The sequence below is a fragment of the Cucurbita maxima genome, unplaced genomic scaffold (assembly GCF_002738345.1).
Source record: "Cucurbita maxima cultivar Rimu unplaced genomic scaffold, Cmax_1.0 Cma_Scf00032, whole genome shotgun sequence".
NCBI lineage: Eukaryota > Viridiplantae > Streptophyta > Magnoliopsida > Cucurbitales > Cucurbitaceae > Cucurbita > Cucurbita maxima.
In genome coordinates this window covers 699,235-710,034 of record NW_019272048.1, presented here as the reverse complement: position 1 = coordinate 710,034, position 10,800 = coordinate 699,235, and the positions used below count along the sequence as shown (strand labels likewise).

General features: G+C 34.5%; 2 long non-coding RNA genes and 1 other non-coding gene across 4 annotated transcripts; 1 reads left to right on the top strand and 2 right to left on the bottom strand.

Annotated features, from left to right (window-relative positions):
- Positions 1-469: 469 nt before the first annotated feature.
- LOC111466906 lies at positions 470-10,599 on the bottom strand. 2 transcript variants are annotated; one of them, XR_002714437.1, is made up of 4 exons: positions 10,490-10,599; positions 9,244-9,313; positions 2,426-2,527; positions 470-697 (listed from the first exon to the last, which is right to left on the bottom strand). It is a non-coding gene; the product is annotated as an uncharacterized LOC111466906 (long non-coding RNA). The 2 variants fall into 2 exon arrangements; XR_002714436.1 differs by lacking the exon at positions 470-697 and having other exon boundaries at positions 2,255-2,527.
- On the top strand, positions 4,512-4,647 carry LOC111467122. The gene has a single exon (XR_002714491.1). It is a non-coding gene; the product is annotated as a small nucleolar RNA Z247 (small nucleolar RNA).
- LOC111466910 lies at positions 8,747-9,234 on the bottom strand. The gene is made up of 2 exons (XR_002714441.1): positions 9,122-9,234; positions 8,747-9,085 (listed from the first exon to the last, which is right to left on the bottom strand). It is a non-coding gene; the product is annotated as an uncharacterized LOC111466910 (long non-coding RNA).
- Positions 10,600-10,800: the final 201 nt, after the last annotated feature.

Below are 10,800 nucleotides of genomic sequence, written 5' to 3'. Positions count from 1 at the left end.
CTTGCCAATTGTCGAAAAACAACAAAATAGTCGACTAGGAGCAAGTTGATTACTATAAACTAATAATTGCAATTATTCAGTCTCAAAATCCTAACTATCAACAACAAAATATATATATATATATATATTCAATGAAGTATTTAAGATAATTTATAAAGATAATCGTTCCAAAAATTTATCTTGGATTGATTCTTTATCGTTATGGAATTCTTGGATTATAAGTGTATTTATAGTAAAAATGGAAAGAATATAAAGAATTTGTATAAGACATTCTAATGAGAGTGTGCACAAAGTTAATTAAAAAATCTAGTTTATTTATGGCCTCAATCCATCAAACCCAAATGGTAGACTTCTAAATCAATTTAATCATAAAATATTTGCTTTGGTTGGGGCAAGTCTAGGGTACTTCATCAAAAAAAAAAAAAGGTTTGAAAAAGTTAAATATTTGAAATTGCTTATTATACTTCAGAAATAAAAATAATTTACGAAAATTTGTTGATGAGTAAAAAAAAGTATAATTAAATGTATGCATTATGCACTTAGTACGCCCAAGGACTTAGCATTATAGTCTATAATATATAGGAACGAATACTCGAGGCAATGCTGTGCCACTGGTTTGTTTCCATCTAAACCTCTTCTCTCTATACCCATTCATTCACGTCCTTCCATTCCTTGCTGATCTCTGCTCAATTGTTCTCTGCATAAAATCAAAACCCAAGGTAATGCAATGGAAATGGAACCTAACGAATGAGGTAACAATCAATTATTAACTTATCTATTTTATTACCATTTTAGTTTTGCATTTTATTTTTATTTTTATTATATTAAATTATATATATATATATATATTTTTTAACAATTTAGTCACTGAAGTTTTAAAATTTCCTAATAAATCTTTAATTAAATCTTTAATTTTAATTGTGATATGTTAAGCATGGTCTAAAATTAACACTCATTTAAAAGAGTTAAAGAGGTTAAAAGTCTTATTAGACATCAAATTCAATTTTATATCCATATATTATTTTTTAAAAAAATATTAATTTAAGTATTTCAAAGATGTATTAAATATTTTTAAAGTTTAGAGATTTTTAAACATAAAATTAAATTTAAATATCTAATTGTAATTAGACTTTTTTTTCTTTTGATAATTAATTTATAATTGAGGTTTTAAACTTCGTACTCTTATTATTTTTAAATAAAAAAACTATTATCCAATATTAGGGGTACAGAGTTGAGATGGATTAGGTTGAGTTGGAGTTTTAGGATGAACCCAAAATTTTTTACAACCCAACCAAGTCTCTATTTTTGGGTTATGAGTTATTAAAAAACTAAATTTTTTTAAAAGCTTTTATTTATTCAAAATTCATAATCATTCCACAAGTGGGAAAATTATAGCATAACAAAAATAAAAAACTACTACAAAAAAATATTTCACTTCAACTAAAAAACTACTACAAAAAATATCTTACTTCCGTTGAAAGAGACTTATTTATACATGATACAATTAGACATAAATAAATTAGAAATCTCAATTTTAGAATAAAATCTTCAAATAGTTCTATTTGAAGCTAAAACGATCAAAGATATTTTGAGAAACTTTTTATAAAATTTGGCATTTAAAATTATTTACTTTCCAAAAAAAAAAAAAAAAAAAGACATAAAAATATGATAGATTAAAAGTAAAAAATTCTTTAAAAAATTATTACCCATTTCATTTAAAAATTAGTAAAATAAAACCAATAGGCTTTAAAATTATTTAAATATATACATAATCTATGATTATTGAATCCAATGGTTCAATATATTTTTTATTATTTATTTAAATATATGCATAATCTATGAATATTGAACGCAATACATTTTTACTTCCTAATAAGTTAAATGTATATGATTATATAGTAGGAAACATTGAGGATCTCAAAAGAGTTTATAAAATAAGAAAATAATTAAAATACATATAAAAAATAATGTATATAGTCTGAAGTATTAAATAATACAAAATATTGAAGTGCTTTTTTTATCTTCAAGGAGAGAATTTTATGAAATAAAAAAATAATATTAAAAGAGATGTTTATGACAAAAATATTAAAAATAATGTATATAGGTAGAATGTAACTGGAGTATACGCAAGATATATTAAAATATTTTATAAGATAGGTTCAGTTTCAGTTGATCCAGAATTTTATCTAATAAATCCAAAACTCAGACGGAATATATATATATATATATATTTAAAGCAAGTCATTCCGACTCCATTTTGAAAAAAAAAAATGTTTTAGTAGTTATTAACAATTAAAAGTAATGACGATGTCTATTTTTATATATGGTTAAACAAAAAGGGCAGAGAGTGATAGTAAAGAAAAGAAAAAGCATTAAAAAAATTTGTATGCAAATGAAATAAATAAACAGTGAGATAGAAATGAACCTGGATGGAAACAAGTAAATGGCTCAGATTGAACTTAGCATGAGGCTGGCACGCGGTTTTGGTTCCTCATCCTTCAAGTTGGTCCATTTCTGAATCATAGTGCTGATGCAGCCCACGTATTAATTTATGGGGAAAATATACACGGCAGAATATATATATATACACACAATGCTTGGAAATAGAAGATTCTAGATTGCATACTAAGTTTAGAAAAATTTAGATCTCAAAAGGTTGATGTTATATTTATTTATTTGTTTCTCAAATATTAAAAAGCTGTGGTTTTATGGCCTTTCAAAGTTCAATTCTATCGTGATTTACACTATTTATTTGTACAATTTAAGTGAGATTTAAGTCTATACTATGGTTGTGAAACAAGCCTCATTTACGGATTACTGGTAACTGGTAACTGAAGTTTTTATTGGCTTTGACCAAAAGAGGAGTCGACAGACCAGACCCACTTTGAAAGAGAGGTGTTAATGCAGGCTTTGGAAATTAAGGACAGAGAATTAGTTCTTTTGTAGGAAAATATTGAGATTGCAAGAACAAAGAGTGTTGACAAAGTTGGAGGGATGACAATAGAGATGGAGAATTTTGGAAGGTCAGAGAAAGAGTCGAGTTTTATTATGATTATGAGCCTGAAGGAAACAAATGGGATCGATGCATCATCCAGTGGTTTCTCTCTCTCTCTCTCTCAAGGGACCTATCAGGAAAGAATGTTCAGGTACATATAACTTACTGTAGAATACGAGGAAAGCCTCCATATATAGTTATAACTTCAAATTTTTTGTGGGAGAATACTCTTAATCAGCTTTAGAGAAAAATCTGTAGAATATTCTTAATCAACTTTAGAGAAAAATCTGTAGATTGTTTTGTGTTGGTGTTACTTGAGGTTCGACTTTCAGTTTGCTTGTCTTAGGGATTACACTCATCTACTACTGTTCCAAGAGATGGGAAGATTCATATGGCATGCCGATGTTTAGGATTTCTTATGGGGCGGTGGGGAGAGAGAAATAATAGTACTTTTTTTTTAGAGAGGCAGAGCGGGACAACAAGGATGTTCCGACTCTAGCTGGATTTTATGTTTTTCTTTAGGCGTTGATGGCTAATTCTTTTTGTAATTATCTTCTAGGCCTTATTTTGCTTATTGGACCAAGGAGAAATCCCTCTTTTTGTGGACTTGTATTCTTTCATTCTTCCTCCACGGAAAGTGTGGTTCGTTATAAAAAAAAAAAAAACTATTGTTCCACATGTGAATTTGGATCAACCAGACCACAGGATGTGAAAGGGAAAACCCATAGTTTGTTGAACACAACGGTTTGTAGGCAATACTCGCACTCTTTATTAAAGGAGAAAATATTATAAGACACAAGGTAGAAACTGTTAGAATTGGTCAATCCATTAGAATAGCTTGAAGTTAGTCATGCCATAAGAATAGGCTTACTTCGTTAGTTTCCTATGAAATCGGATCTATTAGTTAATCTTTTGCCAATATAAATAGAATATGTCCTCAATAGTGTGAGGCACAGTTTTGCATAAACTTGATATGGTATCAGAGCAGAAATAAGATCCACGAGATCCATAGCCTCTGCTGTTAAACATGTCAATCCCAACAAACACAATGTCTTCTCCGTCGATCAGTCAGGTGATTAGTGTTAAGCTTACACAAGAAAATTATCTACTGTGGTCTACCCAAATCCTTCCCTACTTGCGTAGCCAAAACCTTGTTGGTTTTGTGGATGGATCCATGCCTGCACCAAGCCAGACGATCGCCGTTGAACCAAGTGAAGAAACAGGGAATCGCAAAATTATCATCAACCCTGAGTTCACAGTCTGGTACCCCCAGGACCAGCTGGTACTCAGCCTCATCAACTCATCAGTCACTGAGGAGGTTCTCAGCACGATGGTTGGAATCACCACTGCACGAGAAGCCTGGATTACGCTGGAGCGACAATTTGCTTCCACATCTCGAGCAAGAGCAATGCAGATCCGTATGGAACTCTCTACTATCCAGAAAAAGGACATGACAATTGCTGACTACTTTCGTAAAGTAAAACATCTTGGTGATACACTTGCTGCCATTGGCAAGCGAATAGAGGATGAAGAACTCATCGCCTACATGCTGCAAGGACTTGGTCCAGATTATGATCCTCTAGTCACAAGCATTACAACCAGAACAGATGTATACACTGTCAGCGACGTGTATGCTCACATGCTGAGCTATGAGATGCGGCACTTGCGTAAGGGTACATTTGAGCAACTTTCATCTGCTAACAATGTCAATAGGATATCCATTCGTGGAGGTGCCAATGGAGGTCGAGGTAGTCGCGGTCGTAGTCGTCAGTTAAATAGTGGTCATGGACAATCAAGGCGTACTGTGAACAATCCTGGACGTCAACCATCAAAGACACAAAGCAGCTCAGGCATTGTCTGTCAGATTTGTGGTAAGCCCAATCACGATGCTTTGCAATGCTGGCACAGATTTGATCAGGCATATCAAGCCGAAAATAATCTCAAACAAGCAGCTTTGGCAACTAGTGGATACACTAGTGACACAAACTGGTATGTTGACACTGGAGCCACAGATCATATCACCAATGACCTAGAGAGGCTTACCACCAGAGAACGCTACACTGGCACCGACCAAATTCAGGTTGCAAATGGCGCAGGTTTGTCTATCTCTCATATTGGGAATTCATTAATTTCTGGTTCATCTCTTGTTCTGAAACATATCCTATATGCTCCTAAAATCAATAAGCACCTAATTTCAGTACAAAGACTAGCATCTGATAATAATGCTGTTGTAGAATTTCACCCAAACTATTTTTTGGTTAAGGACCGAGTCACGAAGAAACTCCTGCTCCACGGTAGATGTAAGAATGGCCTATACGTTCTACCGCATAATTTCAGTCAAGCCTTGCTGACAGCCAAACTTTCGAAAGAACAATGGCACAGAAGGCTAGGGCACCCTGCATCTCCAATTACCATTAGAATTCTACAAGATAATAATTTAGCTATAGATACTAATATTCCCTCTTCCTCAATTTGTAATGCTTGTCAATTAGGGAAAGCACATCAATTGCCATTTGGTTCTTCTCAGCATGTATCTACAGCACCCCTTCAATTAATTCACACTGATGTATGGGGTCCATCCATTGCGTCAGTAAATAATTCCAAATATTATGTTTCCTTTGTTGATGATTTTAGTCGTTATGTTTGGATTTACTTTCTGAGATGCAAATCTGATGTTGAGTCTGTGTTCCTTCAATTTCAAAAACATGTTGAAACTATGCTAAATACCAAAATTCGCTCCGTCCAATCAGATTGGGGGGGTGAATACCATCGGTTACACAATTATTTCAAATCCACAGGCATTGAACATCATATCTCCTGTCCTCACACACACCAGCAGAATGGGTTAGTCGAAAGAAAACACAGACACATTGTAGAAACTGGCCTTGCTTTACTCGCTCAAGCCAACATGCCTCTATCCTACTGGGATGAAGCTTTCAACACAGCTTGCTTTCTTATAAATAGAATGCCCAGCCGAACCATACAACAAGACACACCACTTCATAAATTGTTTGGTAAAAGTCCAGACTACTCCATGCTTAGGGTGTTTGGCTGTGCTTGCTGGCCTAATTTAAGGCCTTACAACAACAAGAAACTGAGTTTCAGAACTACTAGATGTATATTCTTGGGTTATAGTTCTTCTCATAAGGGATATAAATGCTTAAATAGAAGTACAGGACGTATTTACATCTCTAGAGACGTGGTTTTCGATGAAAATATTTTTCCTTTTGAAGAATCTAAGCCACCAAACAAAACCACAAATCCACATCATCCTGTTCTACTTCCAGCCTTAGCCAAACTTGCTAGTTTTTACACTGAAAATGCTCTTACAGATATTGAACCAGTTGTTAGTAATTCCCATATGAATGATGGTCAAACTGATAATATTGCTAGTGACAACTTGTCTGGTGTCAGCTTATCTTCTGCAGATAATACAAGAAGTTCAGAGGAAATTGCAGAATATGAAGCTGAGAGCAGTTCGATCAATGCTCAAAACCAAACTCATGAACATGTGTCTGATCAACCAACTGAAGCAGCTAGTCAACATCCAATGCGAACAAGGTTGAGAAATAACATTGTACAAGCTAAACAATTCACTGATGGAACTATCAGATATTCAGAAACCTCAAGAAAATTCGCAAGCGCTGTAACTATCACAACTCCGATCATAGAGACTGCTACTGAACCTCGAAACCTGCAGGAAGCCATGCAACATCCAAGATGGAGAGGAGCAATGAATGATGAGCTCTCAGCGCTAAAACGAAATGCCACTTGGGATCTAGTTCCACCCAAACCTGGAATAAATCTCATTGATAGTAAATGGGTGTATAAAGTGAAAAGAAAAGCAGATGGGTCAGTTGAAAGATTAAAAGCAAGATTAGTTGCCAAAGGATTCAAGCAAAGATTTGGTGTTGATTACACTGATACTTTTAGCCCTGTGATCAAACCGTCAACAATCAGGGTCATTCTTTCGCTAGCAGTAACCAAGGGCTGGAATATGAGACAAGTTGATATCCAAAATGCATTTTTGCATGGAATTCTGAAAGAGGAAGTGTACATGCGACAACCACCAGGATTTCAAGACTCAGCCAAACCAAAGAATTACATATGCAAGCTCAAGAAAGCCCTTTATGGCCTGAAACAAGCCCCAAAAGCTTGGCATTCAAGGTTGACTGGAAAACTTATTGAGTTAGGCTTCAAGGCTTCAGTAGCTGATTCATCTCTTTTTATTCTCAAAAACAGAGAGATAACTATCTATATGCTCATCTATGTTGATGATATAATTATTGTGAGCTCCTCTGATCAAGCAACCGAAAGGTTGATTCAGAAATTGAAAATAGATTTTGCAGTAAAAGATTTGGGTGATCTTGAGTATTTTCTGGGTATTGAAGTCAAGAAAACACGAGATGGTATCATACTGTCACAGAGACGATATGCTTTAGATTTGTTGAAAAGAGTAAACATGGAAAAATGCAAACCTATGTCTACACCAATGGGTTCTGCTGAAAAATTATTCAGAGAACAAGGAATACCCTTATCAGCTGAAGAACAATTCAAATACAGAAGTACAGTGGGAGCACTACAATATTTGACAATGACTAGGCCTGATTTGGCATTTGCTGTCAATAAAGTGTGTCAATATCTTCATACACCTACTGATGCTCATTGGGGTGCTGTGAAGAGAATTCTTCGTTATGTTAAAGGCACACTAGCATTAGGAGTGAAAATTCAGAAATCAACCATGATGTTGTCGGGGTTTTCTGATGCTGATTGGGCTGGTTGTCCCGATGATCGACGTTCAACTAGCGGCTTTGCTGTATTTCTTGGAGCAAATCTAATCTCATGGAGTTCCAGAAAACAGGCTACAGTGTCAAGATCAAGCACCGAAGCAGAATACAAGGCCATTGCGAATCTTACTGCAGAAATGATTTGGATCAAGTCATTACTGAAGGAACTGGGCGTGTATCAATCAAAGGCTCCTCGCCTCTGGTGTGACAACCTCGGAGCTACATATTTAACTTCAAATCCAGTATTTCATGCTAGAACGAAACATATTGAAGTTGATTTTCATTTTGTTCGAGAACAAGTAGCACGTAAAGCAATGGAAGTTCGGTTCATTTCATCAAGTGATCAAGTAGCTGATATCCTGACAAAACCACTGTCTAAAACTCCTTTTACTACACATTGTAACAATCTCAACATGTACAAGACTTGTTGGGATTGAAGGGGACTGTTAGAATTGGTCAATCCATTAGAATAGCTTGAAGTTAGTCATGCCATAAGAATAGGCTTACTTCGTTAGTTTCCTATGAAATCGGATCTATTAGTTAATCTTTTGCCAATATAAATAGAATATGTCCTCAATAGTGTGAGGCACAGTTTTGCATAAACTTGATAGAAACTACTGCCTTCTGTCATTTTTCTAAAATATATAAATAATTGGCTCATACAATTATTGGGTTTGATCTTATTGGACTAATGATGATATTTTAACATAGTTGCCAGTTTGACATCCGATCTTACACAAAATTATTAATAATACAAAATAAGGTAGGAAACTATGGCCTCCTGCAGTAATGCTACAGGAATGACAGAAAAGCACAGGAAAACGTACAATTGAAAGCCTTTATAGAGACGAGGTATCTTGTCTAATCTTTGGCAAGACAACAAAAGTATCACTTACAACTGCTTCAACGGGTTTTTTTTTTCCTTTTTTTTTTCTTTTTTTTTATAAATAAATTCCCCAATTACAATCAAAGAAGATGTCTGCTTGGTTTTCTTGAGGGAAACAGTTAGGGCATGGGGAGTAGAGACCGAAGTCGATACTCCAATTTAGGACAGTGACGTTACAAAGAAGCCATCATATAGAAAAACAATAGGTGAAGGCACAGACAATGGCATGGGAAATTCCGGCATTCAAAACCTAAATTTGCTTTCGAACTTCAAAAGGCATTGGAGTAGAGGGAAATTAGATGCTTAGTGCAAGGTTTGAGATAATGGATCACTATAGTAATCTGAAAGTTGTGGCCTTGGAATGCGAGTTCGAGGAAAGTAAAACTACTTTTATGGAGGCATAAGACACTAAATGCACTATAATTCATTGAATGGCAACTAATAATTAATAACATATAGAAAAACTATGAAGCAGTTCAATAACAATAATTTAATCGTGTGCTGAATCGAAATCTAGCTTAGAAACTTTAGGAAGTGAACAAAAAAATTGGGAGCAATAATGCTGAGGTACTAACCTCATAGGCTTTACCCGTAAATTTCATTTAATCTCCACGAGCAAAAAGCTAATGCAAGCTGAAGATGCACCTGTCAAAAGGCTATTAGTTTTGTATTCACTTGTGTTTGAATATCCAACACATGGCAAATGCCAAAATCTAATAGAAGGCTAAAAATGTTCTTATCCTAAATGTCTAATAGCAGATTTTTTTTTTTTTTTCTTTTTGTAATACGTACAGTAAGATATCGAAATATTGAAAATAAAAATTGCTAAAAAGTTGACAAAATTATTAAGAAAAATTACAAGATTTGATTAAGGAAAATAATTTTTCAGAGCATATTGCGACTGGAGTGCTCCTAATTGTATGTAACAACCAATTCCAAGTTCAGGTCACAATGTTTGAAGCAAATTGATTTTTTATCGTATAAACCTTTTGTAATAATACCTTTAACAAGACATATTATTCTACAAATACGAAAATGTTGCAATCATATATCTTAAGCTTGAGAGAAACTATGATGTCTGAGATTCAGAAAATAATATGCTCGCTAAATAACTATTTAAAATACTGATTCACATGTTAAACTTAATTAAATGTCACGCAAGTAAAACGAATTACACATTTACATCCATAACTATAAGTGTTATTCCTAACTATTCAGTTCACATATCAACAGAAACCACCGAAAACTGAAAGTCGTCATCAAAATTTTAACAAGGAAGATCTCAACAATCATTGACGTGGATCAAGTGATTAAGCGAGATGGTTTAAAACAAGACACAAGTCAGCAATCAGTGAAAAAGCCGATCAACTATAACACCTGATCTAATCTTGTCGATGAAGAAAAACTTGTGACAAACTATGTGATACTGAGAAATCACGATCATTAATTTAAGAAACGATCTGATTTCCTCGACTTATCAAATCCTACAGTAATGATGAACTATGAGACTTCACAATCACGACCGTTTAGTTTAGTGAACTGTTTCATTTCCTCTCGACTAATCGAAATCGTAACGCAAAGAAATCATGAGACCTAGCAATCACCATCGTTAATTTAGTGAACTGTTTGATTTCCTCGTCGACTAATCAAAATCGTACGGTAAATAAATTAGAAGACCTATCGATCTATTTGATTTCAGCGACAAACCAAAATCCTACGGTGACAATGAGACCTATCTATCACCATTGCTGATTAAAGAAGAAATCGTTTAAATCACCAACGCACTAAACGAATCTGTAAGAGATCATCCATCCGACGTACCTGATTGCTTGGATGTCGGATTCGTGAGCCGATAATTTCGAACCCTGAATTCATCCCATTTCTCATCGGAGCAATCTCCAAAACCACAATTTTTCGCGCGTAGATTTTGTGTCGTTCGACTAGCTTCCAAATTCCCGCTCTTGGCCTTATATAGTGTTACGGCACGGAAACGGCTGGAGCTACGTTATATTCACGCTAAAACGACGCCGTTTAACTGATGGGCTCAAAAAAGCCCAATTTCTTTTCACACCCGAAAACTGATCTCTAGTGCCATACTATGGGCCCGGCCCAAATAAATTTTTCTTTTTATT